Here is a 23820-nt window from a genome sequence, read left to right on the forward strand (position 1 = left end):
ATTCCCTGGCTATGATTAAATAGATAAGAATAGAACTGGGTGAAAGCAGTCCCAACCAGCTGGATGAGAGTGGAGAGGCATTGGAGGAGAGTGGTGTGACCAACATGTCAAAGGTTGAAGAAGGAGAGGGAGGGAATGTTTACCTTTGTCACAGTCACATAGGATGTGATTTACAACTTTGATCAGAGCAATTTCAGCTCTGTGACAGTGTCAGAAATCTGATTGGAGGGATTCCAACATGAAGTTCCAGGAAGGATGGAAAAGGATTTGGGAAACAACAACACATTTACGGAATTTGGAAAGGAAAGAGAGGTTGGAAATGGGGTGGCAGTTTGCAAGGTAGGCAGAGGTCAAGGGTGAGTTATATTTGAGGGGGAGTGATGACAGCAGAAGTAAAGGAAAGAGGGGCAACACCTGAGGAGTGAGAACCATTAACAATGTCAGCTAACATGGGCACCAGGATGGGAAGTCGGGTGGTCAGCTGTTTGGTGAGAATAAGGTCAAAAGGGCAGAAGGTGGACCTCATGGACAAGATGAGCTTGGAGAGGCGTGAGAGGAGATAGGAGAGAAACTAGAGAAAGATGTGAGTTCAGGGCTTGGGCAGTGTGAAACCTTGGGGGATTTTTGGCTTGGTGGGATAGAGGAAGGGAGGGAGGTGGCAGAGATAGCTGATCAGATTTTAGTGACAAAGAAATCCATGAATGCCTCCCAATTATTGCTGGACATGAGTGTGGAAGAGACAGGGGAGAGGCATTAAGAAGGTGGCTCAAAGTAGAGAAAAGAACTGCATTCCAGCAGTTTTGACAGATGAGAGTAGATGCTTTATGTGGTTCAGCCAGATCTGGTGGTTTATACATTCAAGTCTGCATCTATTAGAATTAAGGGAGCAAAAATATGAGGTAGAAAGAGAGAATAGCCAGGGTGCGAGAGTGTAATAGTTTTATTGAGGATGAGGGCATCAAAGGTGGTACTAAGGATGTAAGTCAGTAGGTGCATAAATGTCACAGCAAATGGAGGGCCAAAGGATGGACACTTGGAATTTTGCAAGTGGATTAGTCAGTGAAATGAGGGGTAGTTTTTCCAAGGGGAGTACAGAAGGAGGTAGTGAAAAGGGGCATGAAAGGGCGATGTGGGTGGTGAGTGATATAAGGGTTTATTCACCAATTGCTCTCTCCCAAAAGGAAATATGGCTCGGTGAGAGGACTATTGCAACAAATACCCACTGAGCATGAATTTATCCAATAATGCTCAACAGCACTTCCTTATATTTTTTGAACCCTGAAATTATTTCCTCACAGGGTGACCCGGGACCAAGGGGGCCTCCTGGAATACCTGGGTTAGATGGACAAAAGGTGGGTATGATATTCTCTTCTTAATGTGATGTTTCAACTCTTTCTTACATAAAAACATTCAATGCAGAAAAAGAAAAGTAATGGACCAAGAAACAATTACAACAATAATTGCCATTTCCATAGTGCCTTTAACCCAGTAAAACATCTCAATGCTCTTCAGAGGTGTATTAACAAAATTTGACACCGAGCCACGTAAGGAGGTATTAAGAAACATGAGTAAAAGCTTGCTGAAAGGGGTAGGGCTTAAAGAGCTTAAGAAGTGAGAGAGTTAGAGAGGCTGAGAGGTTTAGGGAGGGAATTCCAAGCCTGAGGGCTTTGACAGTGGAAAGCACAACAGCCAATGGTGGACAGATTAAAATCGAGGATTCACAAGAGGCCAGAACAGAAGGAACGTGGAGTGGTCTACTAGTGGATTCTGAAAAAACAATAACACATGATAAACAGGAAGCCTTTTTCACAGGGAAGTTCTATCATAGTACAGGCTCGACTTGATCTTTGGAAGGGTACATCTTAAGACTGATTTCCATATTAAAAGATGTCTGCCTTCTGAATCCGACAGGTGTTTTGGACATATGCCAACAGCCCCCTTTAAAAATGGAACTGGCCACATTCCTGACATTAGCAGGGTGATTAATCCAACCACCTGGTGAGAGCTAGCTGGCCAAGAAGTTAAAAATGAATTACTGGCATTCCTGCTATAAGCACATTGTGTGTTCGCCGAAATTCAAGTAGCAGCCAATGATAGAATCCGGACCCTGATGCGATTTTAACTGGGTGAGTTAGAAGCCACTCCATGATGCGGTTTTAACTGAGTGGGTTACTGGGTGGTAATCCCCCTGAGTGAAGCCATGTTGGCTTCACAAACTGGCTGCTATGACCGGGAGCTGTATTTCAAGAGCCAGCATGTGTGACGTCCATCTGGATCTGTGTGCTATTGTGAGCAGTGTGATTCCAAACCCGTTCTGAGTTTGAAGTTTATTTCTTTCAGATGCTTCCCCCCCCCCCCACCCCTTACCCACCTTCAATAAGCATTTATCATGGGTATAGATTTTGCTTCAATCTTTTAGGTGGATGGGTGAAGAGCTGGAGGAACAGCAGCAAGAAGAACCTTGCCAAGTTTCTATTCTGGAAAGCCAGTTGGTGAAGAATAGAACTGGAGCCAATCTTTATACACGTTGATATTTATCCACAGAGTTGGACATTACAAGCATACACCTCCTAACCAAGCATACACCTCCTAACCCAACAGCTACAGTTTTAGTCTATGTCTATTTATATTTTTTTGAGTGCCAAATTAACAAGTTAAGGGGACATATTAACAAAAGATCAAAAGTACAAATTAAAGGGGCAGCTCTGTAAAGAGAAACTACAACAAAAAAGACAAAATCGCAAAGGAAACTTACAATGATCAAAAAGATGTGATTTTTGGGGTCATTGAAGCACCCCTGCCCCTGCAGTGCTCGCCGGTCACAGAAGTGTCTACTTATATGAGCCCAAGTGAATCCCTAGTTAATGCACACCACCTACACACCACTTAAACATATCAATATACAATTAATACCAAGCAGCAGCAAGAATTGTTAGAAGGTGACATGGGCATTATCCAGCTCACGAGTGTATCATCCAAGACATACCTAGAATATTTCCAGGGAACAGTGCAAGGAGGAGGCTTCCTTGTACTTCACCAGGAAGGCTGTTGTGGGCCTAAGCATTCTGTTGCAGCAGGATATGCTGGTCCGGTGGCCATCAAAGTTGCCACTGCTCTTAACCTTTTTGTCACAGATTCCATTCAGGCTGATTCTGCAGACAATGCCCTCATTTCCCAGTCTGCCATGCGCAGCTGTATCAAGCCTTCTTTTCCAGAGCAAACCAACACTCTCTCATCATTGTGGGTGTCAATAGTCAGATTAAGGGAACTTTGAGATTAGCTATGGTGTCCAGTCCCTCTCATGTCAAAGGCATAATAGATCACATTTATGTAGTGATTATGACACCAGAAAATGAGCCAAAACCTATGTGGATATGAGGTGCTTCCATTCCATCATCGTTCAGCTGGCATGTGATCACTCCAGCAGGGGAATGCAAATCTGCCCAGTATCACAGTTGGCTTCCATGACACTTGCACTCTGTGACACTCCCTCACTTCCCCACCCATCAAGGAATATCAGAGGTTGGCTGTTAGGGGAGTCCAAGCTGATGGCACCCATCCACAATCTCACCACCATGAGGACCAGAGGATCATCAGGAACATCACTGCCATCAGTGACAAATAAGCAGGTGCCTCTGTCAATCTGGAGGGGTCTCTGAAATATGAACTAGACAAGGTGGGCCACATCATTGTAGTCTGCTGCATTCTGCACACTTTAGCAATGTAAAGAGTTAGGCCTGGAGGAGGAGCAACAACAAGAGGCATCGCCTGATGAGGAATAATTGGATGAAGAAGATGTAGAACAACAAAAAGGTGAGCCAAAGCCAGGGCCGGGGAACAGGTGATAGAACATCATGAACAGTGATCCCCTCAGTCTCCTTACTTGGCTAGTCAGAATTGGTCCTTCAGCATTCACAGTCACTGTCACCATTCCCTTGGTTCAGAATTGAGAAACATTGAAATATTAAGCAACTCTATCTTAATGATTTTTCTAACAATGTAAAATACTGCACTGAGACGAATCGAGAGACCAAAGTTCCAAATGTAATAAAGGTATTGATTTTAATTCCAAACACATTAAAGTGAATACTTTTACCTCAAGTGACTAGCCAATGGTGAGCTTCTCAAAATGTTTACTAACACTGCTATTCTTACGAGGTGCTCCCACAATGGCTGCAGCAGAGCTGGCGCGTCACTCATGTTTCTCACTTGGGATCCCTTGAGTTGCTCGTGGCTGGAGACCTCAGGAGGTCGAGGCTCTGAAGGACCGACCACAGACTGCAGCAGTTCAATACAGTCCTGCCCAGTTGGTTTTTTGGCACCTTGCTTGGTATTGTTTGTGGGTGGTAGGGGGGTGGGGTGAGGCAAGGGAGAAGGCAAAGGAGGGAGAAAAGTAGACTGACCGTGTTCTATAAATATGGAATGGACTTGTGGGAATTGACAGAAACAAGTACCTGGTGCCCTCCAGCAATGACAAAACACAAGATAGTCATCCTCACAAACCACAAAGACAATTTGTTTCCAAGTCAGTGTATCATCAATCTTTCTTCCAAGGACAGTCCCACAGTGCAACAAGCTGCCAAAGGAAATATGCACAGCCACGTCACAGGAAATCTTCAAATCCATCTTTAGATTATTTCCATTTAAAAGCTTTCATCAACAGAACTACCATCTCAGCAGGTCATGGCTGGTTTAACTAGTGCTACCCATATGAATGTTGGTGGAATGTGGATATTAGTCCATGATGCTGGCACAACTAAAGCAGAAGCAAAGCCAGAAGGCATCCTGACACATGGAAAGAGATGGGACACATGTTGCTCGAACTGCCATTCAGGGTTTCCACTCACCTGTACCTTGAGAGCCCCAATGGATTTGATCCATCATCTTCGAGGTGCAAGTTTGTGCCCAGAGTCTGTACAACAGCTGCTTGAGCTTTTGTGTAAGCTGCAAGGCTGTGAACATTGCCTTTTGGTGTGAGGCCTGGCTGCAGGCTGTGCGGAGGAGGCCGCACTCTTAGTAAACCGCGCTGTGCTGATGGCCTCGGAGATGACACCTCACAGGCTGCAGGCAGACTCCTCTGCACATGGACTGCAGCGGCTCAAGAAGGCAGCTCACCACCATCTTCTCAAGGGCAATTAGGGATAGGCAATAAATGCTGGCCAAGTCAGCGAAGCCCAAATCCCGTGAATGAATTAAAAAAAAACTTTCAGTTGTAGTGATGCTGCAGTCATGTGATTAAGGAGTTTTTCAGAGGGATGTAGGTAACAATCACGGATGACACCAGCCTGGAAGTGTCTTATTCTGAGAGCTCTGGAAGGGAGATCACTCCTCCAAAAGTAGCATGAGATTGAGTGTTCCTCTCTTGATCTAAGTCCTCTCTCTATTATTGTATGCTGGTGGTGGAGGGAGGGAATGCTTAAGGTGGTAGATGGAGTGCTGATCAAGCAGGCTGCTTATTCCTGGATGGTGTCGAGCTTCTAGGGTCTCGTTGGAGCTGCACTCATCCAGACAAGTGGATATTCAGGTATTCCATTGCACTCCAAACTTGTGCCTTGTCGATGGTGGACAGGCTTTGGGGAGTCAGAAAGTGAGTTAGTCACTGCACAATTCCCAGCCTCTGACCTGCCCTTGTAGCCATAGTATTTATATGACTAGTCCAGTTCAGCTTCTGGTCAATGGTAACCCCCAGGATGTTGATAGTGGGGCATTCAGTGATGATAATGTTGAATGTCAAGAGGAGATGCTTAAAACCTGTTTTGCCTTAATATATTAAGAATATAAAACATCCCAAGGGGTTTCAGGGGAGTATACTGAGCAAAATTTAGAAAGCAAAGATAATTTGGTTGAAGAGGAGTGTTATGACATTAAACAAGTCTCTGGTTAATCTGCTGGAGATTGTGCTCCAGAAATGGGAGGGTTTCTATGCAGCTCTGTGAATCCACCTATGACATTCCGATAAAGCTCAAACTGTTCAACAATCTAGGCCTGTTATTTGGCTGCAGAGGGTGCATTTTGAACCAGCACCAAAACTCACACTGAAAATTAAGCCAGGGTTAAAATCAGCACTGATGTTTCAGAATCCAGTAGTACCCACGGGTAGGACTCAATATATCACCTTAGAACTTTCAGCAAATGACTGAATCTGATTGACATATCATCTGACAATTCTTAATACACACATCATTCCCACCACAGCTGTTGGCACAGATCTGTTTCTGAAAGCAGCATGTCAATGAGTTGAGCATTTATGTTTTCAAAGGGAAACAAAGGTGAACGTGGATTCCCTGGGCTTGTTGGAGAGAAAGGAGACAAGGTGAGTGTATTGTAACCCTAAGACTGTGCAAATGTTACACGCGATGTATTGGCAGCTGATACACGCAGATGCTTGTGTGAATGGAATAATATCAGTTGGCTGGCTCACTTCAGTGCTTAAATAAATGAGGCAAAACTCAGAATGAACCATCCACCTACTCATAATGAGAAGTGCTGAATGGAACCCACACATGACAAATAACAGAATATCTAGCTTTACAGAAACACACTGAAGGTACCATGTCGTTTTTTGTAAGGTAGACCTTTCCTTGTACACTTTGTAACACAATTACCATGAGAATCTTTCTTTAATTATGTTTCTTGGAGAGATTGTTTTGTCAGCCATTAATTTGGGCCTCACACTTAAAGGGGGAGAAAGGACACAGTGAGGGGAATATTTTTGTTCAATTGATAGCACCATGCACCCACCCCCCGCCCCAAGCTTGGTCAGAAAAATTGATTCAACTTGAAAAATGTTCATTACTATTTGAAGAAAATTATTAAATTTTCTGAACGTGTGCTAATTTGAATCTTCTACCATCCAGTGCATTCCAGACCCTTCTTTTACATTGGAATCATTTGCATTTTTGAGCAGTTCCATTCACCCTCACAAAAGCTGCAGCTCCATTTGGGATTTTCACTGCAGCTGCCCATCTCAAGGAAAACTGGGCCCTTCTGATTATTTTCGAGAATCCAAGTAGCTAATTGCATTTTTTTAATCACTTGTCATTAGAAAATTATGTTTTATATTTTAAAATAGATTATATTTTTATTTCTGATTCTCAGGCACAGCCTGGTATACCGGGGCCTCCAGGAGCTCCAGGACCTGTGGTACGTAATGACCTGGCTTTATATTTGTGGAAATGTTCTTTTATTTCATTCCGTTGCCTCCCTTTCTGGCTGCATTGGTTTCTTAGCCCTTGTCTCCCTCCCTGCTGAAAAACAAAGAATGGAAACCTCTGCAGTATGGTGGGGCTGTGTTCACCATTCTTTGACTAAGCTTTTCAGTGAGGCACCTCACAAGAACTCCATGCAAGGAAGGCCATTCAACTCACCTTAAGAACATATGAGCATAAGGAATAGGAGCTACATATGGCCCTTCAAGCTTGCACCGCCATTCAGTAAAATCATGGCTGATCTTCTACCTCAAATCTACCTTCCCACACCCTTCCAGAATGGTCCAACAATTCCCCCTATTGCTGCATTTTAAATGTGTCCTAAACAACTACAGATGCACCAAGAGCTTAGGAGAAACAACTGTTCCCTGGGACAATCCCCATGGCAATGCCTCAACCAATCAGAGTCCACTTGCTGCCCAACCATGCAGTATAAATTGCATTTCCCCCAACTTAGTCTACTGCATTCGTTGCTCCCAATGCGGTTTCCTCTACATTGGAGACACTGAACGCAGACTGGGTGACTGCTTTGCAGAACACCTTCGGTCTGTCCGCAAGAATGACCCAGACCTCCCTGTCACTTGCCATTTTAACACTCCACCCTGCTCTCTTGCCCACATGTCTGTCCTTGGCTTGCTGCATTGTTCCAGTGAAGCTCAACGCAAACCTCACCGTCCGACTAGGCATTTTACAGCCTTCCGGACTGAATATTGAGTTCAACAACTTTAGATCTTGAACTCCCTCCTCCATCCCCACCCCCTTTCCGTTTCTTCCCCCTCCCTTTTGTTTTTTCCAATAATTTATATAGATTTTTCTTTTCCCACCTATTTCCATTATTTTTAAATCTATACCTTTTATGCCCTTATAGTCTTATTTCACCCCACCCCCCACTAGAGCTATCTGTACCTTGTGTGTCCTGCTATCCATTCTTAATTAGTGCATTCTTTTAGATAATATCACCACCTTCAACACCTCTTTGTTCTTTTGTCTGTGACATCTTTTGTTATCTGCTCCTATCACTGCTTGCTTGTCCCTACAACCACCCACCCCACCACCACTTCTCCCCCACCCCCCCCAACTTTAAACCAGCTTATATTTCACTCCTCTCCTATCTTTACTTAGTTCTGTCGAAGGGTCATGAGGACTCGAAACGTCAACTTTGTTCTTCTCCGCCGATGCTGCCGGACCTGCTGAGTTTTTCCAGGCGTTTCTGTTTTTGTTTTGGATTTCCAGCATCTGCATTTTTTGTTTTTATGCAGTATAAATTGTTGTTCCCTTTGAAATTTGACATTCTTGCGTCTGCCCTGATGAGTCCAAGATGAAAAGGTTCGACAGCAAGTCTCTTTTTTCAGTGCTACTCAAGTTCTGTACTACCAAGTGACTATTTAAAATGGTTTTTTTTGTCTTTTAAAGGGTTCAAAAGGAAGACCAGGACACACAGGGCCTATAGGACTTAAAGGAGAAAAGGTAGAGAGAAATAAATGTTGCTATTTTAGTGAAATCCCAAACTTACTCCATTAGAAATTGTTAAACTGCACAATATGTGCAACAAGTTTCAAAATGGTGTGTAGTTAAGGAGAATGCTAAGGTGATTTTCTCTGGTCAACTGTGAAATGGGTCAAATTCCTAAAGTCAAAAAATCATAGAGAATGCCACAACAATCTGCTTCACCACTCCAACATCCCTTACCACTACTTTTGGAAACTCGCTTCTACAAACCCAAGGATTTGCCTTGCTTCATAGAGTTGAATATTGCATATCTTAAGATGAAGGATCACTGTGCTAAAACCATGTTTTAACTTTCGTAGTCAGGTACTCAAAGCTCCGGAAGCACACTTTGCTCATGCTCATTCTTTCACCAATCATTTACTCACCCATCCTGATCTCTGAGCCAAGCTCAAATATTAGCTGGAATTTTACGGCCCCATCGTGGTGGGGGCGGGGCCATAAAGTACGGCGAGCCATTCTAAACCCTATTGACTTCAGCAGGTCCGTAAAATCCCGCTGGCGTAAAATTCCATCTATTATTGCCAATTAGTGCCAAATTATAAAGTAGAGAAGATATAGCAGAATGGTTCCAGGGTTGGGGGTCTTTAGTTACAATGTTAAGTTGGAAAGGCTGGGGTTGTTCTCCTTGGAGCAAAGGAGATTGAAGAGAGATTTGATATCAGTATGCAAGATTATGACAGGCTTAGATAAGGTAAACAAGGAAACACTCTTGAGTTCGAGTCCAGGAAAGAGCTGAAATAAGAGCTGGACTCGAACTCAAGTTCTGTCGAAGGGTCATGAGGACTCGAAACGTCAACTCTTTTCTTCTCCGCCGATGCTGCCAGACCTGCTGAGTTTTTCCAGGTAATTCTGTTTTTGTTTTGGATTTCCAGCATCCGCAGTTTTTTTGTTTTTATAAGGAAACACTCTTCTCATTAGTTGATGACACAAGGGCTTGGGGACACATTTTAAGATTTTGGGTAAGAGCTGAAGGGGGAATGTAAAGAACTTTTTGACCCAGTGAGTGGTAATGAGCTTGGACTCGCCGCCCATGAGGGTGGCAGAAGCAGAAACAATCAATGATTTCAAAAGAAATGGGATAGGCACTTGAAGGAAATAAGCCTGCAGGGCTACAGGAATACACAAAAAGTTCCTCTTCACATGCCCTCTTCAGGGGAGTGAGACTGGATTATTCCTCATGGAATCAGTTGGCTGAATGGCCTCCTGCTGTGCCATAACTGACTCTATTACTCTATGAAGATCATTTCACTAAGGAACATAGGATTTGTTGGATAAGAAATGATCAAGGCCAGTCCAGGTTTGCTTCCACTATTCTGTTCAACAATATTAAGGGAAAATTATTGACTAATCAGAGTGAACAGTCTCTATCAACCAATCTACAACTGACCTAGACATGAGACAAGGAAACCCGCCAACAATGGAAAACATTGAGAATCATATGTCCAAACTCAACAGGTACTCCAAGTGTGCTACCCCTGCTATGTTTTATCTCAAATCATTCATATACAGTACTTCCAAATATTATTTACAGAAAGAAATCCATCCAATTTGCATTTCCTGGCGCTGTCATGACAGGAATCCATTGTGGGAGATTTGGTGGTCCAACCAGAAGCCAATTGACCTTTGGTGGGACTGCACGATCCCGGCAGCAGGCAGGGCTGGAAATTCCCACCCTACATCCCATACTTCCACAATCTCCCTACAAAGCATGTTAGAACCATAGAACCATAAAAAAAATAGGCCATTCAGCCCATCATGTCTGTGCCAGCCATAAAAATAGAAAAAGAAGTTAGCCGCTCACTTTAATCCCACTTTCCAGCACCTGGTCTGTAGCCTTGCAGCTTACAGCACTTCAGATGCAGATCCAGGTGCCTTTTAAATAAGTTGAGTGTTTCAGCCTCAACTTCCAGTTTAGGCAGTGAATTCCAGACGCCTACCAGCTTCTGGATACAAAGGTTTTCCTCATGCCCCCTCTAATCCTTCTACCAATAGCCTTAAACCAAGCCCCTGGTAACTGACCCCTCAGGTAAGGGAAACAAGTCTTTCCTGTCGACCCTACCTAGGTCCATCATAATTTTGTACACCTTAGGTCCCCCTTCAGCCTTCTCTGTTCTAAGGAAAACAACCCTAGCCTATCCAATCTCTCTTCACAACTGCAATTTTCAAGCCCTGGCAATATTCTTGCAAATCTCCTCTGCACTTTCTCCAAAGCAATTATGTATTTCCTCTAATGTGGTGACCAGAACTGTACACACAATTCCAGCTGTGGCCTAATCTTCATTTTGTACTGTTCCAGCATCCCTGTTTTTGTATTCAGTACCTCATCTCATAAAGGAAAGTATTTCATATGCTTTCTTTACCATCTGATCCACCTGCCCTGCCACCTTCAGGAACCTGTGGACATGCACTCCAAGGTCTCCCACTTCCTCTACCCTCCCAATACCCTCCCGCTTATTGCATATTCCCAAAGCTTTGTTTGCCCTCTCCAAATGCATTACCTCACAATTCTCTGGATTGAATTCCATTTGCCATTTTTCCACCCCCTCAACCAAACCATTGATATAATTCTGGAGACAACAGCTATTCTCTTCACTACCAACTATACAGCCAATTCTCGTGTCATCAGCAAATTTCCCAATCATGCCACCCACATTTAAGTTCTGTACATTTATCACTTGTTTACTGCAATAATGTTTCCGCAGAATGGTGTCAAATTTTACCCCCCTTTCAAACACAAGCCTTGTCTGATGGTTCCATTGTGAAGGCCAGCTTGTCATACTTTACATTATTTAGCCCCTTTGATCCGAAGGCTGCAATTATTCTGCTGCCACCTGGTCTCAGTGCCTTACCCAGGGTATTCTGATCAATGTTATTATAAAGACATCCATTTTGAAAGGGTTACCACCAGTGATGCTGAAAGGATCATATAGCCTAATGTGAGGAGGAGTTAGGGTTTCTTTCTGTCAAGTTTGTGACAGCAGAAAAGGAAGCCAGCTGGGAAATACAGAGCGATGTCTTCATGTGACAGGTGAAGGTTGATTTTCTGAAAAATAATGTTCTGGATTATTAGCTATATGTTACTACGATAAAGATGCCTTAGCCAGGGATCACACTTCCAAATTTAAAACAAAAATCAACATTAGACAAATCTAGAAATTTTAAGATAGGCTATCCAACTTGTAAAGATCACATGCAAACACTGAATATACTCGGAATTCAAACATTTGTCCATTGTTTTTACACAAATTTCATGGGTAATAGCTACATAAAATGGTGCATACACAAATATAGTATATGGCTCATGGACTAGAGGAGACAGGTGTAAGGTTTTGAGCAAGTGATATATGGGGGAGTGATGTGAAGAAGAGCGTTTATACACAGCAATTGATATTGTTCTAGAACTTACTGCCTAGGATGTTAGCAGAAGCAGATGATTTCAGAAGGAAATTTGACAGGAACTTGAGGAAAATAAATGTGCAGGGCTAAGGGATAGAGCTGGGGAATGGGACTGACTGGATTGCTTTATGGAGTGTTGGCATCGACTAGATGGACCAAATAGCCCCCTTCTATGCTATAACGACTCTCTCTGCAGGCTAACAATTTCATACAATTATTGAACTATAATCACACAATAGGAGGCTATTTAGCCCACCATGCATGGACCAGCTCTCTGAGTTGCGCAGGAACTTCGCTGATTGAAGATTTTGCGTGCTATTATTATAAAGGGCAGCAATGCTGGCCACAGAATAAAGCTTCAATAATTTTGCCCATTGTTTAGTTTAGCTTCATTTGCTTTGCATGTGACCAAAGATTAAATGGAAGCATTGATTATATATCGCAGGGCAATGAAGGGACAGCAGGAAAGCCTGGGCCGCCTGGACCACCTGGACCTCCAGTGAGTTACCAAAATGTTTTAAATTCAGGAATATTATCTTTACATAAAGACAAAGTCAGAATATAAGAGAAGGTCGTATTGGGTCAAACTGATTATGTATTGTTTTGAACCCAAATGACCTCTCACCATCTTGTTTAACCCTTTCCTTCTCCAGTTGACTCATATTCCATAAATCTCTGACCTTCCCCGAAAAGTTAATCCAAAATCTATTCCTTAGTCTTCCTTGATAACTTAGATTCATAATAACCACATTTAGCTTGATTTCTCAGATCTCTAAGCACACAAAAACACAAGAAATAGGAGTAGACCACATGGCCCCTTGAGCCAGCTTCACCAGTCTTTTGTTTTTATTCTTTAATTGAATGTGGTTGTCACTGGCAAGGCCAGCATTTGTTGCCCATCCCTCTTTTATCCTTGAAGTGAGCAACTTTCTAGGTCATTTCAGAGGGCAGTTAAGCGTCAACCACATTGCTCTGGGCCTGGAGTCACACGTAGGCCAGACCAGGTAAAGATAGCAGATTTCCTTCCCTAAAGGACATTAGTGAGCCAGATGAGTTTTTTTGACAATCAATGGTAGTTTCATGGTCACTATTACTGCGAGTAGCTTTCGATTCCAGATTTATTAATTGAGTTTAAATTCCACCAGCTGCCATGGTGGGATTTGAACCCATGTTCCCAGAGCATTAGTCTGGGCCTCTGGATTACTAGTCCAGTGACATTACCACTATGCCATCATTTCCCCCATTCAATACAGTTCCCATTCAGTCTGAACATGGTTGATCCTCTGCCTCAACTCCGCTTTCCTGCCCATTCCCCATATTCCTTGATTCCCCAAGAAATCAAAAGGTGGGACTTGATTTTTAGTTTGGGGCTGGGAACCTGATGCCTGGATAATTTCCAGGTCCTGACCTCATGCCACATATGTATCACTTGTGGCACAATTTTCAAATTTACGTGGCCTAATTTGGCAGTGACCTCAGTGCCCAATTACTGATGTCAAGCATCACCAAGAGGCAGGAGCTGCCTGCAGAGCATGAGGAGCCATGCTGGGGCCTGCCGCTGCCTTGCAGAGGAAAGAAGATGGCACCTTGGAGGACCAGCAGCCTCAATGAATACAAAAGTGGCCAAAAGGCAAATAATGTACCTGATCCGAAGCAAAATCCCCCAAGATCCCTAAATTTACTGAAATAAAAATAAAACTTTTAATTTCTGCCCGCATTGAACCCAACAGCTGTACAGTAATGTTTCAGTGACTTGCAACTTAAAAATCCCCTTTCCATCCTCCCCAACCCACTAGCAAGCTTCTCAGAACTTAACAGGCTGTTAATTGGAGGCAAGCATGTACCCAATTGCAACCACACCCCCCCATCCCTGGCCCCAGCCTCTACAGTCACTTTGAGCTTGGCCTAAATAGCCAAGTGGTTATGGTACTGGGTTTGTAACCCCAAGATCAAGAGTTCAAATCTCACAATGGCAAACTATGAAACAATGTAACTTCATCTGAAACAGATGGAAACGGGTTTGTACTCGAAAGAATTACAGTCACTTTGAAAACTCCAAAGCATCCCAGAGGCACACTGTCCAGAAGAGTTATTTTCAAGGTGCGCCCATTCCTGTTCTGGCCCCCACAGGCAATTGAAATTTCCAGCCCAAATGTTTGTCTACATCTGTCTTCAATATACTCATTGATTAAAAATCCACCAACCTCTGGGGTAGAGAATTCTGAAGACTCACAGCCCTTTGAGTGAAGAATTGTCTCCTCATATCAGCCCTATATGATCAGCCCCTTATCCTGAGACTGCACTCCTGTGGTCTAGATTCCCCAGCCAGGGGAAATACAACCTCTCTCTGGCTATACCATCAAGACTCTTCAAAGCCTTGGATGTTTCAATGAAATCACCTCTCAATCTTCAAAACTCCCGAAAAGACAAACCCAGCTTACTCAGTCTCTCATCATAGGACAACTCTCTCATCTCAGAAACCAATTTAGTGAACCTCCGTGGTACTGCCTCCAATGCAAGTATATTCTTTCTTAAATATGGAGACTAAAACTACGCACAATAGTCCAAGTGTGATCTCACCAAAGCCCCATACAATTGTGGCAAGACTTCTTTATTTTTGTATTCCTATCTCCTTATAATACTGGCCAACATATCATTTACCTCCCTAATTGCTAACTTTCTGTACTTGTACAAGTACACCCAAGTCCCTCTGAACTTTTAAAATATATTCTGCTTTTCTATTCTTATGACCAAAGGGAATAACCTCAAACTTCCTAACATTATACTCCATCGGCCAACCCACTTTACCTGTCCATAGCGCTTTTCAGCTTCTTTGTGTCCTCCTCAGAGCCTATATTCCCACCTAGCTCTAGCTTACTGAATCATACCCAATTTTTTAAAAAAGGGAAGCTGTTATGGCCCTGTAATCCCATTGGAGTTTCTCTGGTCTCAAAGTTGTAACTCTGGCTAAGTCCCCCAAAAACAGTGCAAAACACAAATTTAGGCCATTTCTCCAGAGGTCTCGCCAATCTCCAGCAGAATTACAGATTATTTTGAGTATTTCCTAAGTATGATAGTGAAGCGGACTCAATCTGTATTTGTTCTGGACATTCTTCACTTCCCCCCATTATGCTGAGCTTTCAAACCAATCAGCAGTTGCCTTTTGTTTAATTAATAAAATGAATCTCTGACAATCAGTTTGTCATGTGATTTTCTTTGTGTATTTTATTAGGTAAGTTGTCCACAATTATCCATCCATTTTCACACCATTTCTCCTGGTGAGGGACATGGTGGCAGGAAGCTCAGCAGGACTGACCAGATTTCCCTTTCTTCAGCCACAGATTCCAGCTCCTCCTGGAGGATTCCCAGGCCAGCCAAGAGATGCAATCCCTCCAGCATGTCCTTGGTCTGCTTCGAGATCTCCGCCCAGTGGGTCGTGCTCAGTACAGCTCTACCTGGAATCTACCAGGGGGCATCTTATCAGATGCCTGAACCATCTTAACTGGCCTCTCTCGATCCAGAGGAGCAGTGACTATACTCCGAAGCTCTCACGGATTACCAAACTCCTCACCCGGTCCCAGAGAGTACGCCCAGTAACCCTGCAGAGACACCTCATTTCTGCCACGTGTACCTGCAATCTTATCCTTTCAGTCTTTATCCACAGTTCATGACCATAGGTGAGGATGGAGACTTAGATCAACCAGTAAACCGAGAGCTTTGTCCTAAAACTTCACCACCACAGACTGGTAGAGCGCCCACAAAACTGCAGCTGCTGCATTGATCCACTGGTCAATCTCACGCTCTCGTGAAATTTGTTACCTGCCTCAGTAAAAATGGTCATCCAAAAAGATGCAGATGTTTACCTTTGCTATTCCTTCAAAATGAAACAACCCATTTTCTGTTGGGACTGAATAGGAAGGGACTAAATTGCCATGTTCATGTGAATGGTAGGTTCATTATTTGCCAGAACTCTCAGGATTCAGTCTGATATTTTCTGTTCTACAGAGGACTGCTGCATATGAAGGGAATGGAATGAGTAGTATATACAAGATACAGGTAGGACCTTTTAGGTATCTGTACAAATATTTATTTTGTATCTATTGACAGATCTGAGCTATGTTAATCCCATTAGTTTTTTAAAAAATGGAACTGTTGCTTACAAATATGTTTGAGGATCACATTATCACAATGTTAAGTATAACTGAGGCTGGCTGTGTGGTGCATTATAGCTCATCCTTCCATTGAAGCCCACTGTTCCTCAAGTCAGTATCTAACTGCATCTCTTCAGTGATGAGTCCAGATACTAATCACTCCTTGTTGTTCCTGGCATTAGTCCTGAATGTGCCTGTTACCAAGTTGTACCCACATTGAAGGTCCAGCTTGAATTGGTGATCAACCTTTTCATCCACTTACTTCGTAATAAAGCCCCATAAGGTGCCTTTTCATTTGCCTTCTTTCCTTATTCAGTCCAACCCCTCTCTACTCTGCTCCAAGGGTTTAGGGATTTCCTTTCTAGCCTGATGACCAGGCCTAAATGGGACAACCTGGCCAAACCCCAGAGGATTAGAGTGGCAAATATAAGATCCTTATTGAAGAAAGAGTATAAGGACATTCATCATAACTTCAGACCAGTCAGTTTAACATCAGCGGTTGGTATAGTATTAAAAATAATAATCAGGGAAAAAAAAACCAACAGGCACTTAGAGAGTTTGAGTTAATTAAGGAGAGCCAGCACAGATTTGTAAAAAGGCAGATTGTGCTTGACTAATCTAATTGAATATTTGATGAAATACAGAGAAAGTTCATGAAGGGAATATGTCTATATGGATTTTAAGAAAGCGTTAGACAAGGTACCACACAAAATTGAAGCTCTTGGAATTGGAAGGTCAGTGTCCAATTGGATAAAAAATGAATTAAGGACAGGAAACAGCGAGTCATGATAAATGGTGAGACATTTTACACGTTGAATGCATTGTAACTCACCCCTCACTTACCCCCTCCCGTAGTTATTCACATCATCAGTTGAATAGATCTGCCTCACAGTTTTCCTTCCAGTGTGTAGCATGTTGTATCAGTTTGTATTTCCAGCTGACATGGTAAATTTTGTCAAGGTCCTTTTGTAGTTTCTTCAACTGCATCATTACACTGGACTGCTTGCTCCCTTCCCTAGCAGGTTTAGAGTCATTGTGACAGACAAATCCAGTCCATTGAGTCTATGCCAGCTCTCTGTAGAGTAACCCAACCAGTCCCACTGCCCGCATCCCCCCCACCCACCCCCGGTCTATCCCCATAGCCCTGTACGTTTATTTCCCTGAAATGCCTATCCAGTCTCCTTTTGAAATCAGTCATTGTCTCTACTTCCACCATCTTCATAGGCAGTGAGTTCCAGGTCATTCTCACTCACTGCATAAAAACCTTCTTCCTCACATCCACCTATATCTCTTGCTAAAAACCTTAAAGCTGTGTCCCCTTGTCTTGTGCCATCAGCTAATGGGAACAGCTTTTATTGTCTAACTGAACTTCTCTCAACTGTCATAATCTTACAAACTTCTAGCAAATCTCTCTTCAACCTCCTATGTTCCAAGGAGAAAATCTCCACTTTCTCCAGTCTGACCTTGTAGCTAAAATCCTTCATCCCTGGACCATTCTGGTAAATATCTCCTGCACATTCTCAATGACTTCCTTTTCCTTCCTAAAGTGTGGTGACTAGAACTGGATGCAATACTCTAGTTGGGGCCTAATCAGAGCTTTATAAATGTTCAGCATAACTTCCTTGTTTTTGTACTCAATTCCTCTATTTTTGAAGCCCAAGATCCCATATGCTTTGCTAAGCATTGTCTCAAAATGTTCTGCCAGCTTCAAAGATCAATGCACACGCACCTTCAGGTCATTCTGTCCCTGTGCCATTAAGTCAATATTAAATGTCCATATTCCTTATGCCAAATGATGCATCACCTCACACTTCACTGTATTAAATTCCATCTGCCACTTGTCTGCCTACTCTGCTGGCTTACCTATGTCCTATTGCAAGCAATTTGTAACATCCCCACTGTCTGCCACATCTCCAAATTGATATCATCAGCAAATTTTGAAATTTTATTTTGTATTCCAATATCCAAGTCATTTAAATATATCCAAAAAAAAGCAGTGGTCCTTGCACTGATCCCTGGCGAACACCACTGTCTAACATCCTGAAAAATACCCATTTACCATGACTCGCTGTTCCCTGTCCTTAATTCATTTTTTATCCAATTGGACTCTGAACCTTCCAATTCCTTGAGCTTCAATTTTGTGTGGTACCTTGTCTAACGCTTTCTTTAAATCCATACAGACATATTCCCTTCATGAACTTTCTCTGTTACTTCAACAAGTATTCAATTAGATTAGTCAAGCACAGTCTGCCTTTTTACAAATCTGTGCTGGCTCTCCTTAATTAACTCAAACCTCTCCAAGTTCCTGTTGATTTTTCCCCTGATTATTGTTTCTAAAACTATACTAATCGCTGATGTTAAACTGACTGGTCTGAAGTTACGATGAATGTCTTTATATTCTTTCTTCAATAAGGATCTTCTATTTGCCACTCTAATTCTCTGGACATCGCTCCCCATTTCGAGGGAAGATTGCAAGTCTATGACAAGCCCTTCCACTAACTCCATCCCTGCTTCCATCAGCAACCTGCGATGCAAGAATCTGGACCCGGTGATTTATCCACTCTCAGCATAGCTAGCCATTCCAGAATATCCTTCCTATCAATTTTCACTCCATCCATTACTTGTACCATCTCCACTTTAAAAGTTATCTTATCAACATCCCCTTCCTTGGTGAACACCAATACACTGCACTCATTATTCTAGTCTTGCCCTACGCCTCAAAGGATAGATCAGCTTCTTTGTCCCTGGTAGGCCCTGCTCTGCCTATTACTAACTACTGACAGTTTAAATGCCTGTAGAAGATTTTTGGATTCCCTTTGATATTAACTGCCATTCTCTCCTCATACTCTCTCTTTGTCACTGGTATTTTCTTCTTCACTTGCTCTCTCAACTTACTGTATTTTGCTTCGTGCTCGCTTGAAGAATTTATGTGACATGCATTATACGCCCGTTTTTCCTGTTTCATCAGACCAGATCTTCTGTGCTCCGGATAGTTGTACACCAGAGGTATCCCAGAAGATGTGCTGGGTGACCCCTCGGAAGCCCCCATACAAGGACTGCACAGGAATTGCCTGGGAAGTTTCAACCTTCAATGAGCAATTACCCTGAGTCTGGAACACTCTGAAACTCCAATTTAAAGTTGGAGATATCAGATGGCTCCAACTTACTGAGCAGAATAGATACCAAGGAAAATTTAGAATGATTAAAACCATTTCTAACTCCTGAGTAACAATACTACTGACCACCAACACCACCACCCCCCCAACCCCCCCGCCCCCCCCCCACCCCTCCCGACACCCGATTGGACCCTCTGACTATAACCCACTGATCCGACTACCACCCCCCAACCGTCCCCCTGACTACCCCCAACCCCCCTACTAACCCCCCAAGCCACTGACCATCTGACCCTCCCCCCTCAACTACCTGGCCTTCCCTGACCCACCCCCAAACATCTTATGCCCTCACCCACTTACCTTAAACACTTATCTTCTCTCCTACCTTAACAAAGTGCCTGGCACACATAAACTTACCAGAAAATTGTAGCTAGCACTGGGGGGCGTGGCTGCACTTGCCCCGATTATGCTGCCCTGCACTGAAGGACTCCATCAACAGCTATGCTCCACATTTCTCAACAGGCTTAGGTCAGAAGTCTGACTGAGAAACGTGGAGCTTCAGATTATGGTAAGAAAATAGGAGCGGAGTGGCAATGCCACAGTGATCACCCCTCCACAGAGGATTTGGCCCAATATATTCTCTATCTCCCTTGTCAACTGTGGAGTCCTGGCTTTGGTTCCCTTACCTTTTGGCCTTGACAGTTTACCTAGCCTGTACCTGAAACATCTCCTCTTTAAAGATCACCCTTTGCTCCATTACAGCTATTACTGGCAATCTTTGGTTCTAACTTGCACCCTTGTCTCACCTTCACAAGGTCCACCTCTGACTCTTCCCTTCCCTTCCTCGGCTTCTCAGTTTCCTTTTCTGGGGACAAGCTATCAACTAATATTCATTATAAGCCCACTGGCTTCCATAGCTACCTTGACTACATTCCTCACACCCTGCATCCCATAAGGACCCCATTCCATTCTCCCAGATTATCCGACTATCGCATCTGTTTGGATAATGCAAACTTCCACAACAGCACTCCTGAGATGTCTTCCTTTTTCCATAACCAAGGATACCCAGCCCTGCCAACACCCCCCTCCCCCTGCCACTATGGTTGACAGGGCCCTCGACAGTACCAACCCATTTATTCTGCTCTGACCCCTTCTTCTCCTTCCCAGAACTACAGTAGGGTTCCCCTTGTCCTCACATTCCACCTCACCAGCCTTTGCATCCCACAGACCTCCACCATTCCTGCCACCTCCAGTGTGATGCCACTATCAAACACATCTTCCCTGCCCCTTCCCTGTCAGCATTCTGAAGGGAGCCTTCCCTCTGCGACACCCTGGTCCATTCCTCAATCATCCACATTAATCCTTCCCCTTCCCACAACACCTTTCCATGCAAACTCAGAAACTGTGAAACCTGCCCTTTTGCCTCCTCTCTCCTGACCTCCAAGGCCCCAAACACTCCTTCCAGGTGAAGCAGTGATTTATTTGTACTACTTTCAATTTAGTCTGCTGTACTCGCTGCTCACAATGTGGTCTCCTCTACACTGGGGAGACCAAACACGGACTTTTTTGTAGAACACCTTTGCTCAGTCCGCACACAGGACCCTGAGCTTTCAGTGGTTTGTCATTTTAATTCTCAACCCTCCTCTCCCACTGACACTTCCACCCTCCAGTGTTCCATTAAAGATCAATACAAGCTCAAGGAACAGTACCTCATCTTTCAATTAGGCACCTTGCAGCCTCTGGGCTCAACATTGTTAAACATTTTCAGACCATAAACTTTGACTCCCATTTTGTTTCTGTTTATTTTTACACGTGCTAGTCTTAATCTTGTTTTTCATGTCTTTGCTTTCAGACAGAGCTGATCATTATTCTGCTATTCACATCCACCCTGAACAAATCTTTTGTTTCTTTACTACAACCATTACCACTCCCTTTGCCTTTGGTACCATGAAATCTTTTGTCAGTTAATCCCTCATTGCCCTACAAGTGATCACAGACCTTCCCTTTTTGTTCTTCCTCTACACCACCACCCCCTTCGTTTGCTTAAAGCCTATAACATTTCTCTCTCCCTTCAGTTGTGAAGTCCTTTATCTGTAATGTTAACTCTATTTCTGTCTGACCTGCCAAGTATTTCCAGCATTTCACACTCAGAGCCCATTCTGCTTGCCTTGAAAGCAATGTCAATGTCATTAAGTTTGGTTAGAGAACATTCCATCCTGCTAGTGCCTTCTCCAGTGCATGCTTGTAGAAAGTAACCATCACCATGTTAAGTATTTCATTTCAAACATCATTTGCATCCTTAAGCGTTCTTGATTCTTAATTGATCATCTGTATGTTATTATAATATTAGATGACTTGCTGATTGTTGAGTCTCTGCTCATTTTTAGTTCCCTCTTTACGCCTTGGGGCTCTTTGTTACATGTTTGAAGTGTTGTCAATGGCTTAATTTACCATTCTCCATACCAGCTTTGTCAAATTTGTTTTTCTTACTTACTTCACCTCATATTGTCTTGCTCAGCCACTTAAGGCCACATTTGTTTAGTTTGTGCTCACTAGCCCCTGGTACATATTCAATGTACTCATGTCCTTAAAGGTGTTTCATTTGTCCTCAATGGGCTTTTCTTGTCTCACTCCCTAAAGGTTCATTTTATGTGCTTTTCAGTGAACCCCAATTTGAAAGAGTAGATGTGGTGGATGTCCATGAGGTAGCAATGTTAACTCCTTACTATTGTAATGACCTGCTCCCTCTGCATGCCAGCGACCTTGGGCAACCTCCATTGAGGATTGCCACATTTGGTTGCATGTATTCCTGGAGATTTCATCATGGGACCTCCTGCCTTCAACTCTGACCCGTCCCCCACACTCCCTCCATTGGTCACTCAACACATTCTTCCTCACAGTGTACCACCTTCCGATACCAATTGGAAAGCTGATTGGGTGATTCTAGACTGCCAGTCAAAGCAACCTATTGACAAATCTTCAATATTTTTACAAGTTCAAAGAAAGCCTTATGGCAGTGCCCTGGGGATTCATTTTCATTTTCATTTTCTGGAGACTCTAGGACAATCCTGGGAGGGTTAGCAACTCTATCCACATTTGCACCAGTAATATCCAGTGGTGTATTTGCTGTGTGAACTACATTGTTTGAAAGTTTCCAGTTACTTATGTAGAGTCAAGCAACAACATAGACAGCCACCTGATCTTGTGTTGCACACTGCAATCACCTGCAGGGAGCCAAATCCTCATATAAGCCCCCGTATAGCTAGCGTGGCCTTCTGTATTTATACAGCATGATGGCTGATATCAAAGTGTCACAGTATGTATCCATAGCTGAGCTTTTAGACTCACTGATTACTGTACTGTAAAAGTCAGTCCCCTTCGTTGATTGGTTCATTATCTCCATGTTGGAATACAGCCAATCTGATGTTATTGAAAAAAAATGAGCTCACTTTCAACCACCATGAGAGTTGCCAGTTTATTGTTCACTAATCATTCATGAGACAAGTACATGTTATCTGTGTAACACTGTGCAGTGCGCTGCCATCCCCATTGACACTAGTACTGTTTGCTCCCTCTTCGCCAGGCATTCCCTTACCACATTCTCCACTGTAAGGGGCCTCAATCATTCCTCTCACTTGCTGCCTTCACTCCCATCGACTCATGGGTCTAATTCTGCCACTTGCTCTGTAGACTGTCTCCGTCATACACTCCTCGTCAGTCTTGAACCTCTACTTTTCAAACTGCAAACAGCAATAACCAGCTTAGGAGGGGTGAGCTGACTCCTCTTTGTATCACTCCTGGGTTGGTTATAACAGTTTGATTTTTAATTTTAAAAGTGATATTGCCTATTAAATATGTACTTTAGTGTTTCTCACGTGTTGGTGCAGACTTGATGGGCCGAAGGTCCTCTTCTGCATTGTGATTCTGTGATTCTGTGATACTTAATTTTTACACCCAGCTATACCCTGTTAATCCAGCCAGATTCCTTGAGTTAAGAAGTGAGAGGTTAGTTTTATTATTAAAACTCACTCAAGGTAAGGATACAGACATTATTAACAGAAGATTTTAAAATGTGTGAATATGTTCAACTTCCCACTAATGTAAAAAACACACACACAACTTCCCCATGCATGCACCAAAAAAAATAAAATTTTAGAGTATCAGATTTTAAAACTTGGCCAAGTAAAAAAGATAATGTCAGAAAAATTATTCACAGATTGTCCGAATGCTAGAGAGTTATTTCCCATGGTGAGTTCTGGTGTTTTGGTTTCTCACTGGAGCAGTCACTCTGTGGCTTTTTTCTCTTGGAGGCAGTGGTGTTGAGTTGGAATCTTCCTTTAAGAATTCTTGACCTACAGCAATGGGGTCTTCTAGTGGGTTTTCAAACCACAAACCGGTCTCCACAGAGGTAAATTCTGTGTCTCTATAAAGTGGCTTGAGGCC

Source organism: Carcharodon carcharias, chromosome 5 (assembly GCF_017639515.1).
Source record: "Carcharodon carcharias isolate sCarCar2 chromosome 5, sCarCar2.pri, whole genome shotgun sequence".
NCBI lineage: Eukaryota > Metazoa > Chordata > Chondrichthyes > Lamniformes > Lamnidae > Carcharodon > Carcharodon carcharias.